The sequence below is a fragment of the Myotis myotis genome, unplaced genomic scaffold (assembly GCF_014108235.1).
Source record: "Myotis myotis isolate mMyoMyo1 unplaced genomic scaffold, mMyoMyo1.p scaffold_m19_p_10, whole genome shotgun sequence".
In the NCBI taxonomy this organism is placed as follows: domain Eukaryota; kingdom Metazoa; phylum Chordata; class Mammalia; order Chiroptera; family Vespertilionidae; genus Myotis; species Myotis myotis.
The window spans coordinates 62,010,034-62,028,894 of NW_023416314.1; positions in this window are offsets into that span (position 1 = coordinate 62,010,034).

Sequence of the window (18,861 nt, forward strand, 5' to 3'; positions counted from 1 at the left end):
TCTGCTTATACAACACTGACCACAGGCTCTTAACCACACTTTTTACTATTATATGCTGTAGCTCTCTACTAAGTGGTAACATCCTGAGAAGACACTATGCCCATACTTTTCCATAGTTCTCAATCCTGTCCTCACATTACAACCATGTGGAGAACATGAGAAAAAATACTGATGCCCCCGGCCAACCTCTAAAGATTCTAATTCAATTAATCTGGGTTTGGCTCAGTTACCTATATCTTTTAAAACACCTACCCACCACCATCAATCAAATCAGCACTGTAGATACAACAAGCAGACAATAAAATTTTATACACCAGCCACTTCATGCCTTTATTCAAATGATGCCCTGGGTATGTGTACTCATTATACACACATGCACACACCCCTACAACCTCCCCAAATGTAATTTACCTATCCTTTGAGTTTGAAATCAAGTCCCACTTCCTTTGTAAATCATTCTTTGATGACAACTATCAACACCGATCTATCTTTTCTTTAATTCCATGTGATGTACCCACCCACCCTCAATCTCTTTAAGCAGCTTTGGTTGTTATTTTTTCTGTAACACACAATTAGCACCTCACTATATGCTGTCAAGCTGCTCATCTGTAAAATAAGCACAATGGCCTCGTTACCTCAAAAGTCACTTCCTTTGACTCTAACAATCTATGAATTTATGATTTGTCTGTACTGCCCAATTTAGCATTTATTACAGATGCTATTTCCCACTAATTTTTAAATATTTGTATATATTTTTCTGTTGTCAACTAAAGTTCAGGTCCCTTAAAGGAATGGTTTTATAAATCTATGGTATTTTTCTACCCTCAGCACCATGCCCAATGCTTAAACGTACATTGACTGATATATTAAACCAGAGTTGATATCATATAAAAAAAAATGGAGATGAGTGAAGGCAAATCCTTTGAGGAAGCAGTTTTCTACAAATTAGGAGAGTGGGTTTTGAAGACAGACTGGCTGGATTATTCATCCTACTCCTACACTCACCAGATATGCAGTAATATTTCTTAAGGAAATTATTTAACATCATAAGTCTCAGTTTTCTCATTTGTGAAAGGAATTAATAATAATAGTACCTACTCATAAGGTTATGGTAAGGATTAAATGAGAATACATACACACAGAAACACACACATACACACACATATAAAACACAGTATGTGGCATTTAATAAGTATTTGATAAATGTTTATTATTGCTTGGATAAAGGCAATAAAATAATTAAGATTGAGGATCAAAATAATAAAGTAAGCATTTGATAACTGTGGTGAGACTGGAAATATAGATTCATACAAGTTTAATAAGTGAATTAATATGAAGTTGCAGTTCAAATACAATTAAGCACCACTCAGAGCACAGCCCTTACCTATGAGGCAGACGGAGAACCAGGCCAGGGAATAACTCACACATTCCCTTGTCCCCTTTGTCATTATCCACATTGAAAAGGGCAGTTGAATTATTCACTCAACAAATATTTATTAGTATCTGCAAGATACTGTACTAGGTGCTGAATTATAAAAAATGAGGGTTTTTTTTCATGAGTTTTTTGTGTAGTCAGAGAGATTGCATATGAATAAAACAGAAAACACAAGGCAGAAAGCTGTACTTGACCTAAGAGTTGCACACAAAAAGCAGTTTACCAGAGAAAGAAATAAGGGAGGACTTTAGGGAAGGAGTTCCAACCAAACTGGGCCTTGGAGAGACAAAGGCTTGGGTTAATGAGCACTCTTGCCTTCCCTGGTCAGAAAAAGCATAAGCTAAGGCCCAAAGAAGGAATGTGGAACACATGGGTAGGGGTGGGGGAGGTGAGTAGGGAGTAGACAATAATGGCCAAAGTCATCATTGCTTCCAAATTGAGGTAGGACATCTGGACCTTCTGTTTTTTTAATCCTTTTTGCCAAACCTGTATCTTATTTTTAAAGAATAATAACATTCCTCAAATAAAACATCTTAAATTCAACTCACTTGAAGATATAATAACAAATTTACATTTTAATATTCTGTAATCTGATGTTTCACCTAGCCGCTTCAAACACAGAGCAGCACCACATTCCCTAAAAGCAAAGAACTTCACAATCAAATATTTCTGTTGCCTACTTTATACCTATTCTTTGGGCACAAGAGGCTATTGGGATCAAAGCTTCAATAGTTGGCTTAAATAAGATAGGGCGGGGAAAATCAATATCCTGATATGATAGTTCTACACATGAATCTCTACAGTACTGACCAACCCATGAGAAAAGGCCACTGAAATGGGAGTAGGTAAACTTGTTCTCTAAAGGGCCAGATAATAAATGTTTTCAATTTTGCTAGCCATATTATTTCTGTCACAACTACTCAATTCTGGTGGTGTAGTTTGAAAGTGATTTAAACAAATGGACATGGCTGTGATTCTATAAAATTTTATTTACAGAAATAGGTTGTAGGCCAGATTTGGCCCATGGACTATAGTTTGCTAATCCTTGGTTTATAACCACTGATATTTCTCTCTCAACCTACATATTTCTCTCTCAAGCTACATGTCTATTACAGGTTGACTGGACACTTCATATTTCTTCACTCTAGCACCCAAAATGATGGAGCTGCCACTCTCTCCTCCAGTCACAGTGGCAGAGAGGAAGAATGTTCTGAAGGGTCTCCAACAGGAAAAAAAATGGTTCATCCTAGAAGTGACAATCATTTCCATTTATAACTTACTGGCTAGACCTGGTCACATGACTCACCCAATCACCAGAGGCTTCCAAGTACAATCATATAATGTCTGGAAAGTGGAGACCCTGAAATGCTTGGCAAGGAGCCTTTGTGACTGCCAGAACCTACTCAAAATAAAAGATTGTCTTAGAAAAAGTTTCCTTTCACTCAAACAAGTTTCATGTGTATAGCACTGACAAATTGTAGCCCATCAAGGTAAGCTTATAGACATTTCAATTGATCTAATAATCATTTTAAATAGATATAGTTGAAAGACTCATGATCTCTCAAAAGATTTATTCTTCTGTGAGAAATTCATTTGGCATATTTTACTTTATATAATACATTAGAAAGAGTAATTGATAAAAGAAAAAATAAGTGATTGAGTGAAAAAACTGATGGTCAGAGTGACAGATTTCTATCATGGAAAATGTGCAAAACAACTTAGATATACATATATATAATTATACATCTTATCATGTTTCTTAATAACTTTTTAAATTATATATTTCCCTATTATCTATACTTCAGATCCATGATACCTTTTTGATATCTAACAACCAGATTTTTATTTCCTTATATCTTTTGAAAAAAGTAATTATCAGACTCAGTCTAAGAATTCTAAGATTATTTTAGTTGGAAGGATAGATACGAGCAGTAATGTATTAATTTTTAAAAGAACTATAGGCATTTCCTGGAATTGCCATTTATTGTTAAATTGAGAAGATTAAGTTGAAAAATAAGATATCCTATCCATATTATTACCTACCCATCGACATTAATATAAAGAAGTCCATAAACTTGTAGCTACAAAAAAGAACTGTCCCAGTCATACAAACTAGTAACAAATGATAAAATTCCAAATACATGAAGCACATATAAAAAGAATCATAGACTCTTAACTGAAAGAGACCTGAGAAGTAATCAATCCAACTTTTTACACTACTCAACTCTCAAAGGGAAAATCGAGTGACCATGAAGATTTGCTTATTTACTTTGCTATATATGTTTTATCTATTTTCTTTGATCTGCTTCCAGGAGAAAATTGTAACTACAAACTTTGAATGACTTCTTCTTCCTGTTCTTGTCAATAATTCCTACTCATTAATCTTATCAATGCTTTTCAATTCAATAATAAGGCAAACATGTTTTTGAAAGCAGCTGTGTGCCAGCTACTACACTTGGCCTTGAGAACACAATAGTCCACAAAACAGATATAATCCCATTTAATCTAGTTGCCTCTACAGTACATATACATACATACATACTGCTGGCATTAGATGATGTGCTGTTGTGCTTTTTTAATTCATTCAACAAATATTTATTAAGCACCTACTATGTGTAAGCACCTACTAGCACTTTGAACTAATGAAGAGACAGACAAGATGTCTGCGGTCAAACTAATTCCAAGCTTTCACATTCTGGGTATGTTAAGGTAATGGGGGCGGGCCATGGATCAGAGAGGCTGAATATAGGGGATAAACATATAAACAATGAGTTAACAAGAACATATCAGGAAATGAATAAAAATATCGTGACTGTTTTACCTTGAGCTCCGTAGAAAACAGAGCCGGAGATAAAAGCTTGCATGATAATGCTTTATTGGAGGTACAGTTCCAGGGAAGCAACAGTGAAGGGGGAAGGAAGAGAGACAGAGAGGGATGGTGAGCCAATTCAAAGGGATGCAATACCAAATTGGCCACAGGCTTGCAGCAAATATAGTTGGATGCTTGTCTTTCAGGATATTTCCATAAAGGCCACATGAAGTTTCTGTCTTTCAGAGCATCATAAAGAAGGGTGGGGAAGTAAGGCTGAGTAATTGATCTGCTGCTTCCGTGCCATCTCTGGTCTCTGCTAACTCTACCAATTGCCCTGAAAATTCTGCCAGGTGTCTTTTGGTAAAGCCAGAGTCAGAGTCTGGGCCAGCCAACAGGCAGGAGTGGTGGTCTCTCCTTGTTAGTTGGCACTGTCTGCGGGGCTGGTTGGCTTCTGAAGGCTATAGTAGTGGCAGAGGTTAGGGCTTTATAACAAGAGGAACTATTGGTCACTATGCCATTCTGGCAGGGAAGCAAGGCAAGTAGCTGAAGAGTCATGGTGGCTAGGGACACATACGTGGGCCTCGTGGGCTTATGGTGGGGCATAAACTAGTAGAGTTAAGTTACACAGTGAGTGATTGGGTAGCTGGTTCAAGGAGGGCCTCTCTGAGGAGGTGTCATTTAAGCCAAGTCTTGAAGGACAAGCCACACTGCAGAAATAGGGAACAGTAGTGCCAAAGACCCCAGGTAGAATGAACACGGAGTGTCTGGGGAGAAACAAGAAGAAAATTAAGTAAGGGAGAGTGGAGGGTGTTGAGCTCTGAGAACTGGCAGGGATCAGGTTGTGTGAGGCTGGTAAGGCAGTTGGAGGAGCTGTGATTTTATGGTAAGTATGCCTTACAGTGTCTGGAACACCTTAAACGGGGGAGTTAAATGAGCTGATTTATATTTCAAGAAGATTGCCCTAGCTCCCCTGGGAGAATGGATGTAGGAGTAGAAGCAGGGGAGCCAGTGAGGAGGTATTTGAGATCATCATCCAAGTGAGAAAATGCAGGGGATTTTATAACCATTTTTCTATATTCATAGCTGTTGTTATGCTTAAAATGTTTGCTATAATTATTGAAATGAGCAATGATGTTGATGTTTGTCCCTTGAAATGTTAGTCAGTGTATTAACGACCTCCAGTTACCTGCCGAATATCCCAAACGCCTCCAAGGTGATCCTGTTTTTGAAGCAGTTAGTGTGTGTGTGTGTGTGTGTGTGTGTGTGTGTGTGTGTGTGTGTGTGAACTCTAGTCTTCATTTTATAAATCCAGCCAAGCTCCTTTCCCTTTTACAACCAACAGAACTCAGAAGTCGGTGTGGAGCATAACTTTGTGATTGGCATCCAAATCTTAATGCAAGGAAGATAACCAGGTTTTGACATATTGTTATTTTATTTTCCACACAATTGACTGCCTTGACAATGAGTCTAAAATCTTCTTGCAGATTGCTAAGCAGAGTTTTGGACGCCAGTGCTTGGTGGTAAAGGAATCAGAATTCTTAAAAACTGGGACTTTCTCCACTAATTCACACTATCTTGACGCTCTAACCAACTGAGTTACCCGGCAAGGGCTCCTTCTTAGCCTCTTAATTCAGATCTTCATCAGGTCTCATCTAGATTATTGTAATAGCCTTTTGACTATTCTGTCTATTTCCAAAATTAACCCACTCTGATTTATCCCTTATGGATTGACAATTTTTATCCTAAAAATGTAATTCTACCCCTTTCACTTCTTAATTAAAGCCCAGTTCAAGAAGATTCCTCAGCATAACACACAAGGACTTAGTCCCCTGTCTGCTTGCCTTTCCAGCTGTGTGTCACACCTACCATCTTTCTCCATTGAACCATATCCCAACTATATATCTAATTATATATCCAAATATATCAATAGTACTCCACGAAGTACTATTCCTTGGTATAAGCTATTCCTCTGGCAGGAATTTCCTCCTATCTTTCCTAAGTTCTGGTCATGTTTCACAATTGGGTTTAAACATCGTATCTTCTAGTCAGATTTTCCTGATATATATGTATGTGCACACACACCCACAAAAATGCATTACTCTGTACTTTGTACTACCATAGCACCTTAGTTAGGACCTATATTATTACAGTCCTTATATCACGTTGGATGTATTTATTTACAGGCCTTCCCCAACTAAACCATGACCATCTCAGGCCAGCTCCCAAAACTTCCATTTTTTTCATATTTCATTCCTAACACTCTGACTACCTGGTGCACACTCAGGTATCAGCAAATGTTTATTAAATAAGTGAATGTGTGAATATTTGTCAATTGGTTGATCTGTTCACCTTTCAACTATCTTTCTACTATATGGTGGTAGAATTCTGAAAGTGAACTCCTCATTCTGCTATGTGCCAATTTGTTAGTTTTCATGGCCTGTTACAGCAATAAGAAAGAGAACACGAAGGAGAACAATCCTGTTTGCACCAGAATATGTCATATTCTGGCATCCTCATTTCCACCCCAGTAAGCACCTCAAACTAGACAATAAAATGTTATATCTGAGCTTGCTAGGGTAATTTTGAAGCCCTGCCAGAGATTCAGAAGTGTTTGTGGGGAAGTTGTGATGGCTGGAAAACATGAACAATAGAAAGCTATTCTGAGCATTCTATAGACAAGGTTAAGGGGCGTGAAATTTTCTAGCCTCTTGATACATCTCAGGGTCACAGGCCCCACAGAGTAGAATCAAAGTACTAAACAAGGTGAGGTCATGTTACGTCTAAGTGTTTGGGTCACAAGTGGTACATCATGACTTCCATATATTTTCAAAGTGATGCTTATAAAGTGCTATTCAAATTTTGGGTTGTAAGAACAGAATGATAGGGTCTCTAAGCCTCTGGTAAGTAAAAATTGACTGTAAGCCCCTGAGTGTGGGAACCTGTCTATAAGATTTTGTTAACAATGGAAAATGAAACTAGACCACCAATTTACACCATACACAAAAATAAACTCAAAATGGATAAAGGACTTAAATATATGACAGGAAACCATATAAATACTAGAAGAATCCAAAGGCAACAAAATCTCAGACATATGCCGAAGCAATTTCTTCACCGATACAGCTCCTAGGGCATTGGAAACTAAAGAGAAAATAAACAAATGGGACTACATCAAAATAAAAAGCTTCTGTGCAGCAAAAGAAACCATCAACAAAACAAAAGAAAACCCACTGTGTGGGTAAACATATTTGCCAATGTCATATCTGATAAGGGCCTAATCTCCAAAATTTATAGGGAACTCATACAACTTAACAAAAGGAAGATAAACAATCCAATCAAAAAATGGGCAAAGGATCTAAATAGACACCTTTCAAAAGAGGACATTCAGAAAGCCAAGAGACATATGAAAACATGCTCAAAGTCACTAATCATCCGAGAGATGCAAATCAAAACAACAATGAGGTACCATCTCACACCTGTCAGACTGGCTATCATCAACAAATCAACAAACGACAAGTGCTGGAGAGGATGTGGAGAAAAAGGAACACTTGTGCACTGCTGGTCGGAATGCAGACTGGTGCAGCCACTATGGAAGACAGTATGGAGTTTCCTCAAAAAACTACAAATGGAACTCCCAATTTGACCCAGTGATCCCACTTCTAGGAATATATCCCAAGAAACCAGAAACACCAGTCAGAAAGGATATATGCACCCCTATGTTCATAGCAGCACAATTCACCATAGCTAAGATCTGGAAACAGCCTAAGTACCCATCTGTAGATGAATGGATTAGAAAACTGTGGTACATCTACACGATGGAATACTATGCTGCTGTAAAAAAGAAGGAACTCTTACCATTTGCAACAGGTAAATGGATGGAACTGGAGAGCATTATGCTAAGTGAAATAAACCAGTTAATGAAGGAAAAATACCACATGATCTCACTCATTTCTGGATAATAAAGACCATTATAAACTTATGAACAAAAATAGATACAGAGGCAGAGCTGCCTCGAACAGACTGTCAAACTACAGCAGGAAGGCCGGGGAGGGTGGGAGGGCAGGAGGGGGGTGGGTAAGAGATCAACCGAAGGACTTGTATGCATGCATATAAGCATAACCGATGGACATAAGACACTGGGGGGTAGGGGAGGCCAGGGGATTGTCAAGGGCGGGGGGGGGGGGGGAAGGAGACATATGTAATACTCTTTGTAATACTTTAAGCAATAAAAAAAAAAAGATTTTGTTAACAATGGCTACATGTCTCCTTGTGCACACTCTTTAATATACTCTTTTAACATAGCCCCTTTAACATTCCTGGCCAACATACCTAAAATAAGAAAATGATTACATGGCACTATTATACATAATGACAGAAATACTACAAGCATGGGTGAGATTGAAAAGCTGCCCTAGAATATAATATTTAGTACCTAGCTTGTAAGAATCTAAGGCCCCAGGAGTGACTGTAGAGGTCTAACCACAAATCATTGAATTCTGACAAATCAGTGAGGCAAATTCTTGGCTGAAAAAAGATCTCAGCTTAACCTGTTCAGTATTCTTATTTATCGATATGAAAAACTGAGTCTGAAAGCAAAGAGACATGCCCAGGTTTAAAGAGTGACCAGTGGCAAATACTTGCCTGCTGTTTTCTGCTGTTTCCTCCCAATTTCCAAACTTCTTCAAAACCTTGTATGAAAATCTGGCAATGTATAAAAAGAGCCCTTAAGCTTTATTCTTTGGGATATACTAAAGACAAAATAGTGTGCAAAGACATTCTTATTAAATATAATGGTTTTGTTTACTGGGGTATCTCCAACAACTAGAATAGTTCCTGGCACATGTTAAATATTGGTTAAAGGAATTGATTCCAAAACCCAACAATAAGAAACTGTAACTTAAAAAACTATAGCACGTGGATATGGAGCTATTAACAATGACCAGAAAACCACAATGAGATACCACTACACTTTCACTGAAATGACTAAAATGAAAAAGACTGATAATACTAACTGCTGATAAAGACATAGAAGACTGGAACCCCCATTACACCACTGGCAGGAGTATCAATTGGAGCAACCACTTTGGAAAATGCCTTGTCAGCATCTATTAAAGTTAAACCTATCTCTCATGCCCTAGAAATTCCACTCCGCAATGTATACATCCAACAGGAATAAGTAAATATATCCACCCAAAGACATGTATAAGAACATATATCATTATGCATAATAGTTAAAAAACTAACTGGAAAGAACCCAAATATCTACCAACAGGAGAATGGACGGGAAGTTGTGGTATAGTGTAATACAGTTTATAATGGATGCTACACAAAAACATAAAAGAATAAATTATGGCCCTGACTGGTTTGGCTCAGTGGATGGGGCATCGGCCTGCAAACTCAGGGGCCCCAGGTTCGATTCCGGTCAAGGGCATGTGCCTTGGTTGTGGGTGTGCAGGAGGGTGTGCAGGAGGCAGCTGATCGATGTTTCTCTCTCATCGATGTTTCTAACTCTCTGTCCCTCTCCCTTCCTCTCTGTGAAAAATCAATAAAATATATATTTTTTTTAAAAAAAAAGAATAAATTATGATACTCAACAACATGGATGAACCTCACTTACATTACGCTGCACATAAGAAGCCAGGCATCTAAGAGTATATATGGCCTGATTCCATTTATGCGAAGTACAAGAACAAGCAAAACTAATCAATGGTGATAAAAGTCAGAATAGTGGTTACCTCAGGGAACTATTAATGAGAAGATGCAAGAAGAACCCTTCTGGGATGCTAGAAATGTTCTATATGTTTGCTCAGATGGTGGCTACAGGGGTGAATTACATCTTTAAATTTTCATAAAGCAATATACTCATATTATGTGTCCTTTCTAATATACTTATGTGTCCTTTACTAATAAATTCTTATACCTATTTTACAAAACCTAATGACTTAAAGAATATGAGCATTGAGCATCAATAGTTACTAATATCACAAAGAGAAAAACAACCAGGCTTAGATCCCTCCTCATGAAAGAACACACTGCCACTTATAATTCTGCCAAAAAATTAGAACCTGGCTTTGATAAAGCCTCTGGATCCATAACCAATGTACGGGAAATGTAGAGAATCAAGAAACTAGTTAAACTATACTCTGAAGGTGCAATTAGCAAAAATCCAGACTGTAGAAACTCTACAGGTCAAATTAACTAGGTTATTTAATACATCAATTGAAAGGAGGGAAAAAGAAAGGAAGAATGCCCTAACTGGTTTGGCTCAGTGGATAGAGCGTCGGCCTGCGGACTGAAGGGTTCCAGGTTCGATTCCAGTCAAGGGCATGTACCATGGTTGCGGGCATTTTCCCAGTAGGGGGTGTGCAGGAGGCAGCTGATTGATGTTTCTCTCTCGTCGATGTTTCTAACTATCTCTCTCCCTTCCTCTCTGTAAAAAATCAATATATTTTTTTTAAAAAAAGAAAGGAAGAAGTTCTTAGATTTACATAGATTTAAAAGACATGAATTTTTACTAGGGCAAAAATATTATTCATTGTTATTCATTAAACACAGTATTTTGGTTGAGTTCCTGCCACATGCTAAGTAAGCATTGGGTCAAGTATAATAAAGGTTTAAAAAGCAAATACAAATGGTTGCTTTCCTGTGCAGAAAACATACAAGTGACTCTTTTCACAGTTTGGGTGATAAAAACAAACTATGCCTTTGAGCTGCTCTCTCAACAATACTGCAGCTTGTGCTACACCAGTGTGCACTTGCTCATATACTGTGATATATATGTTCTCATATCAGCATGTGACTTACTTCTCTAATTGGATTCTAAGCCTCTCCAGGACACCGACTGTGATTTCTATTTTTTATTTTTCTTATGAATAGTCCTTGTGCAGGGTTCACAGCGAGCAAGTGCCCATAAATAGGATTGACAAACAAAGTGACTGACTCATGCCCCTTGGAAAAATATAAGATGGCACACGGGCCACCAGGTAAATATCACATTGCCCCCTGATGGCCACACCCTCCTGCAGAGAGGGCTATCATCGCAGACTCGGAAAGCCACTCACTAGCTCTTTGGGGAACACAAACAGAATACCTTACTCTGATAGCCAGCATGGTCTTGTAGATCAAATTTTTTTGCCTAAATTTATGGTTCCGGGACAAAGAAAAAATATTTTAGAAAGCCCTTGATGCCAAGTCTTAACAGAACCTGTGTAGCAAGTCAATGACTACAGTGACTTGAACTGGACAGTTCAGATTTAGGCCTGCTTGGACCAGCACCTGATCATAATATTAAGGGGAAAATCAGCTAGTTTTGTCCTTCTCCAATGAGAAGAGGAGTAAAATAAATACATTGGATATCCTTACCTCTAGTACCCTGGAGTCATTTAGCTACAAAAAGCCTTCAGGTACTAAAGTTCTATAACATCATAATTGGTAATTTTTTTTTCAGAATATCACAAGCCCTTGCCTTTGATTCACTGTTGATCATATTGTTTCTTACTGTGCCACACAGGTAAATTGGAAATACATTTGTAATCAGTAAAAGGAATCAATTCACCCCAAATTTACCCATAATTTCTCTATCAGCATTTCTGATGACACCAACTCAACCAATATGAATTTATTTAAATAATTTATACAGGGTAATTTTTTTCTGATTACTCTACATGCTTATTTTAGACAATTTAGAAAATGTAGAAAATCATGAGAAAAAATTTAAAGTTATTATTCCACAAGTTAAAAAAAAATTGTTTTCCTTTACACATAAGAACATGCTTTTATATGTATAATTGAGACCATATATTTTATTTAGTTCTGAAACTTTACTTTTGAATGTTATACTGTGAGCTTTTCCACATCATTAAAATAGTTCCATAAGCATTATTTTAATGACTGTGCAATTCCATCAGATGCATGTACCACCATTTATTTAATCTTTCCTTTATCGATGTTGTACATATCTTTGATGGTCATTTTGCCATTTCTGCCTCGCCTGGACCATATGAGGATGTGATGATGCAATGGATAAAGTATAGAGTTCAATCACCAGCCAGGCCGAGGGACCCCACCCATGCACGAACTCATGCACTGGGCCTCTAGTAGTAGCATAAATTCTAAAGATTTTTTTTTACACTGAACAATATTGAGAAAATATCAGCAGGTTACATCAAAATATAGCATGCTGTTATTTGGGAGACTCATGGAAATACATGAGGCCCAGCCTCTGCCACGGAAGTGCTCACCACTTGCCAGCCTTATCAGCCTTAAGATTCCTGCCCCTGTTACTGTCATCATGCTGTTGGCCTCCTCTCTACTCTCTGTGCTTTAATTCATACCCTTTTTGAAGCTGGGTATGGCTTGTTTTTATAGCTATCATTAGCCCATTAGAGCCACCCTTTTCTACCAATAGTTGATCAATTCTATCACAACAAGGATTATTTTAGTTATCCATTTCTTCTCCACAATTTCTTAATGCTCACACCTTAAAGGACCATTTCTCATTGCCAAGCATGCCTTTTAACTTACAGTTCCTGATGTTTGAGCTTGTCCCAAAGCTGACCTCTGAACACATAAATTGTTGTTATAAATTTTTTACAAGAAATGACTGCAAAAATCAGAGCAACTTATTACTAAAAAATAAATCACATGAATTTATTGATAACACATAGTGAAACAGTTAATTGAAGTTATTTTGGTTTCATGAAGATGATTACAATATAATAGGTAATTTCAAAGAAATAATTTAAACATCTCAACATCCAATTTTAATTACTTTTTCCTTCATCAATGATTCACATTTATTGAGCATCCATGAGAGCAATCTGGGACCAGACTGTAAAAGCTCAGAGAGATATTATAAAATAGCTAGAAAATCCTCCTGAGCATTAACAGTCACAAACATCCATGAAGCAAGTCACTTTGTATTACATGCCCTCAGAGAAGATGTGTCTTTATAAGTTGGGCCCTGGTTTGTCTAAGTGTATCAATCATTTACCACTTAAGGAAATTTGGAGAGGATCAACAAAACGTAAGAATCCTGGGCAAAAATAATCAGACCAAGAGCTCATGAAACTTTCCACCAAACTTGGAAGAGGACTGTCTTTCAGCATGCCTACAACTTAACAGAAATATAAGGCAGGGCATCGAGACTGTCACAGAGCAGATACTAATTGTTCCGATTAAGGTCTAACAAGCTTGCTTCCCTGCTGCTCTGAGAATGTCTCTGACTTTTGATCCTGACATCTGTGTCTTACAAGAATTTCACTCTGCTCTGACATTCCTTCTGATGTTGATCCAGGAATTAATGGATTGTGAAAAAGCTGGCAGGATATCATTTAAAAAATAGAATTCCTAGTGTACAAGTGATGAAAAGGTATCAGACTTCACATACTCTGGTACCAACACAATTATCAGGTTTGGATGTTTGGGTTTTTTTAATGTTAGTCCAAAATAGAACTAAAAATAAAATTTAGCTAAAAAGTTATCATGACAAAACAATTATTACAATGTTCTTTCAATAATTAGGAGGAATGCAAATTCTATATGAGATTATTTGCTCTGAATGAATATTTTTAACATGTATGGTTGACCACCTTCTATGGTATAAGGAATCTGGTGTCTTAATACAATGGGAAATTTTGCTTAGAAATCTGAGACCTTTAAAAATGATATGAAATAACACTGTTAATACTTATGTCATCTTTCTAATAGTTTACAATATGTTTGCATACACAAGATCCCAGTAAACTATTGATTAAAAGGGGAACTTCAATTAAGGAAAGTATATCATTTTTAAATGTAAAGAAGTCTAAATTAAAACTGTCTAAAGATGTGTTTTAAATTAAGGGATTCTCTTCAAGATTGAAATTTTACACATCAGGAGATACTGCCTGCATTTCATGGCTCTGGATAATTAGTAGATGCCAGTGGATAACTTAAACATAGCTTAGAGTCATTGGCATTAATGTGTGACAAGCATTAGAGAACACATTTAGTAATTTTAAATGAAAAAAGTAACAGAATTTTTGCAAAACCAGGAAAAAGTACCGTAGTCAATAAAAATTTTTCAGTAAGGAAAAAATTCTGCTTTAGGACATAATAATTAGAAATTCAACAAGTTAAAAAAAAACACAAGTCAATTTAAGTACTAGCACTATAATTAATGTAAAAATTAATAAGGTTAGATATCTTCATCTATTCAAGCAAGTATCTAATTTTCACATTAAGAAGAGCATTTTTACCTGGACAGCATGGCTCAGTGGTTAAGTATCAACCTATGAACCAGGAGGTCATGGTTCAATTTCGGGTCAGGGCATGTGCCCAGGTTGCAGGCTCGATCGCCAGTGTGGGGATGATTCTCTCTCATTAATCATTGATGTTTCTATCTCTCTCTCTCCCTCTCCCTTCCTCTTTGAAATAATAATAATAAAAGCATCATTGTTTTTAAAAAGCTATGAATTTCTGATGATTTTGTTTAGATTGCTTTATAATTTTTATACCTCATCTGTTATTTCAAGAAATAAGGTGACAAATTCATTTGAAAAGTAAAAATGATTGACAGCATGCTATCATTGATTACTACTAGCCAGCTTAAATTGGTTGGTTTCTGTTATTACCTTATAACAATATTTAATTATTTAAAATTTTACATATTACTTTTCATGAGGTAAAATTCCCATGACTCTAGAAATCATATGATTACTACCAAATTGAGCATCACTTACTCTTAACAGAAAGACTTCCTGGGCCCCAAATCTATTCCAGTCTGGCTCTCCTCACACATCCCCTATTAGAGCACTTTCCGCACTCCGAAAAGTCAGATTACTGTCAGCTGGCTTCGTTACATTATAACCTCGGGCCTATCATCTTTATTTTATGACTTAGAGGATACTTGATAAATGCCCAATGAATAAATGAATGAATGTGAACCTACTAGTTTATTTCTTATTTCAATGGTTTCTTTGTATCTGTATTTTATTGTATGCTGATTCAACTACTTTTTGAATATGTATATAAAATGTATGGTAGCCCTAACCGGTTTGGCTCAGTGGATAGAGCGTCGGCCTGCAGACTGAAAGGTCCCAGGTTCGATTCCGGTCAAGGGCATGTACCTTGGTTGCGGGCATATCCCCAGTAGGGGTGTGCAGGAGGCAGCTGATTGATGTTTCTCTCTCATCAATGTTTCTTACTCTCTATCCCTCTCCCTTCTTCTCTGTAAAAAAACAATAAAATATATTTAAAAAAATAAAATAAAATGTATGGTATATTGAATATTAAGTTAAAATTCATGTGCTCTTAAAATTAAATAATATATTAATATTATTAATAAATATGTATGAGCTATATACTTTTTCTAAATGGTCATTTTATAAAAGTTGAATCTCTGTCATATTAATTACACACTGGTAAATTTTTTTATAATAATACTTTTATGATCTTTTAAGGACACTCTGATTACCCACTGATAACTTGATTATTTTAAGAAAGTATTTGAAAGGATTAAGCATATATATATGACACATGGACACTGAGACACAGAGTATGGTAATAGCCAGAGGGAGAGAGGGGTGGGGGAGGTGGAAGTAGGCAAAGGGAGAATAAATGGGGACAGAAAGAGACTTTGCTTTGGGCCATGGGTGCTTGATGCAGGATGCAGATGATGTTTTGTTGAGTTGTACACTTGAAACCTGTATGGCTTTGCGAACCAATGTCACCCTAATAAATCCAATAAATAAATAAATAAATAAATAAATAAATAAATAAATAAATAAATAAATAAAGGATTTAAAGAGATATCAAGCCTAGAAAATGTGATATTCAAATTAGAAAGTTTCACAATATACACAATTACCCACACCCACCCAGAATAGTTTCTTAAAGTCTAGTCATGTGTCATTTTCACCCACTACCCTTTTCCCTATGTATTTTGTCTAAAATAGATTAAAACATAGTATCCAAACTAAAAAGGAAGACAAGGAAGAGGGGAAGAAGGCAAATAAGATGCAAGATGAAGTATTAAATCAGGGTTTGGCCAAACTAAGAAAAATAAGACTGACATTTGCAAAAATAAGGCTGAGGTTTAAAAGTATGATATATGACAGGTGAGGTAAAAATAAGATAGTTGGGAAGAAAGAAATGAAAATGAAGAGAACAAATTAGACAAGCCATTCATCTTAAAGCCTTAAAAGACTGCAACTCAGCGTCCTAAGACAGGATGTGTCAGAGCTAGCACGTCTTTTTTATACTTCGCAGGGCTTTTTTCTTCTTCTTCTTCTTCTTCTTGTGCACCATAGAGTATAAATGGTATATGGCTTTGAATAAATCACTTTTAGATTTCAAGTTTGTTTCATCTTGATATAGGCAAGGAAATATAGTAAATGCAAATTTTAAATCCGCCTCCACCGTGTATGACAGTGTCAAAATCTCAGACGTGGTTTGACCATGAGCCACACACAAAATAGACACTGAGAACTAGGCAGGTCCCCAGCCCACAAATCTCCATTCCAGCCACAGCACAGCATGGAGGTCCTAGAGTCCTCTCATACTGGTCATTCTCATTTTTTTAAAATGAGAAAACCCCATTATCTTCCTTCCCATTTCAATCCTTATCAGCATTTGACGTGTTCATCATTCCCGCTTCCTTAAATATTTTCTTCTCTGAACTCTGTGCCTTACCAATCCCAGCTCCCTTAGTTGATCCTTCCCTCCAAAGGCCTTTGGACATTGGAGAATATCAAGTTCTGTGTATTTTCTCTATCTACTCTCTCGTCCTTGGTTATCTCAACCATTACCAGAGTACAAATACCATCTTCATACTAATAATTATCAAACTCTCACCCAGACCGCTTCTTTTGTATATCTGATTGTCCATTCTACATCTCCAATTAATGATCTAATAGCACATACCTCCTCCCTCACCCAGATTCCCTATTTCAGTAAATGGGACCAACAACTTGAACTTGGGCCAAATAGGACACATCTTCCATTCTTGTTTTTCCTTTACATCTAAAGTCCAACTGTGTGTGTGTGTGTGTGTATGTGTGTGTGTCTGTGTGTGTGTGTGTATTGATTTCAGAGAGGAATGGAGATTGATAGTGAGATAGAAACATCAATGATGAGAGAGAATTATTGATCAGCTGCCTCCTGCATGCCCCACACTGGGAATCGAGCCTGCAACCCTGGCATGTGCCATAACCGGGAATCAAACTGTGGCCTCCTGGTTCATAGGTCAATGTTCAACCACTGAATCATGCCAGCCAGGCCCACAGTATATTTTTGCAGACTTATTTGCAAAATATATCCTGAATCTTATCTTATGTATTTTCTCATAATTTCCACTCCACTGTTTCAACTCCAGGACATAGTTCATGCAAGTCTATTTCTGCCTGGATACTTCAGCAACTTCTTCAGTAGTTTCTCTGCCTACACTCTCACCCTCCTGCAGGCTCTCCTCCACATGGCAGTTAGCATTGTCTTTCATTTCCATGTTTGAAATTCCCCAATATCTTCCAAGAGTAAAATGCAAACTCCTTACCATGCAACACGAAACAATTCTTGATTCCCACTCAATCATCACACTCAAGGTATGATGGCATTATTTCTTCTCTCTCAAATATACCACTCTTAACGCTAGACCTCTGCAGTTACTTTTGCTTCTTTTTAGAAAGCTCTTCCCCCACCTACCCCCTTGTACACATGACTGGATCATTCTCATCATTCAGGGCACTACCCAAATATCACTGCTTTGAGGGTTGCCTTAAGAAAAATCAACCCCCTAGCCATTTCAGATATCCTACCCCATGTCCTTGATATTGTTTATCATTATCTTGTTTATTCATTTACTTAGTATTTTCTATCTTCTTCTTCCTTAAGCTCTTTAAAGCAAGTACTCAGTCTTGTATACCTCTAAATTCCACAATTCCTAGTGTGCTTTGCACTCAAATAAGTATGCGCCATTCAATGTGGAATTTAAAGTGTTAGGGAAACATCATGTTCAGTGGATACTTGAAAATCCAGATCTTGAGTTTAAGCAAGTAGTTATTATAGAAATACTAAATTTGCAGTCCTCAGATAAAAGTCGGTTCAGGGAAGATTATTCTCTCTAAAAAACATACTTGGTGGGGATAAAGGAAGGGCAGAGTTTCTTTTTAAAGGAGAACACAGGTGAATGGTCTGAGAGAAGACATAAATGAGAAGAGTTCAGAGAGGCCAGGGAGCAAATGTCTTTCCAAAGCAATTAAAGAGTGGCAATATTACAAAGAGGCTAAGGATGATAGAAAAAGACCAGTGATTTTAATAACTAGGGGCATTATTTCCCTTTTCAACATTTAGTAAATTAATTGTATTTAAAAGATTACAGAATAAGCTTAAATGAAATCTAAAGCCCTAGAACATCTACAATGAATGTATGAATACTTTATCTCAGAGGGGCAGCTATTGCATAGCAAGTTTCAGTCAGAGATAATTGAGGCAAGAGTTCTCAGAGTCTAATTGTGAAAAAGTCAGTTACAGGGTTGAGCAATGCATAAGTGGTGAGAAAATTAAGGCAGAAAATAAAAATTCATCTTCTGAGTTCCTCAACAACAGAGGGGAATAATGGGAAAGTATGCCAGGGGAA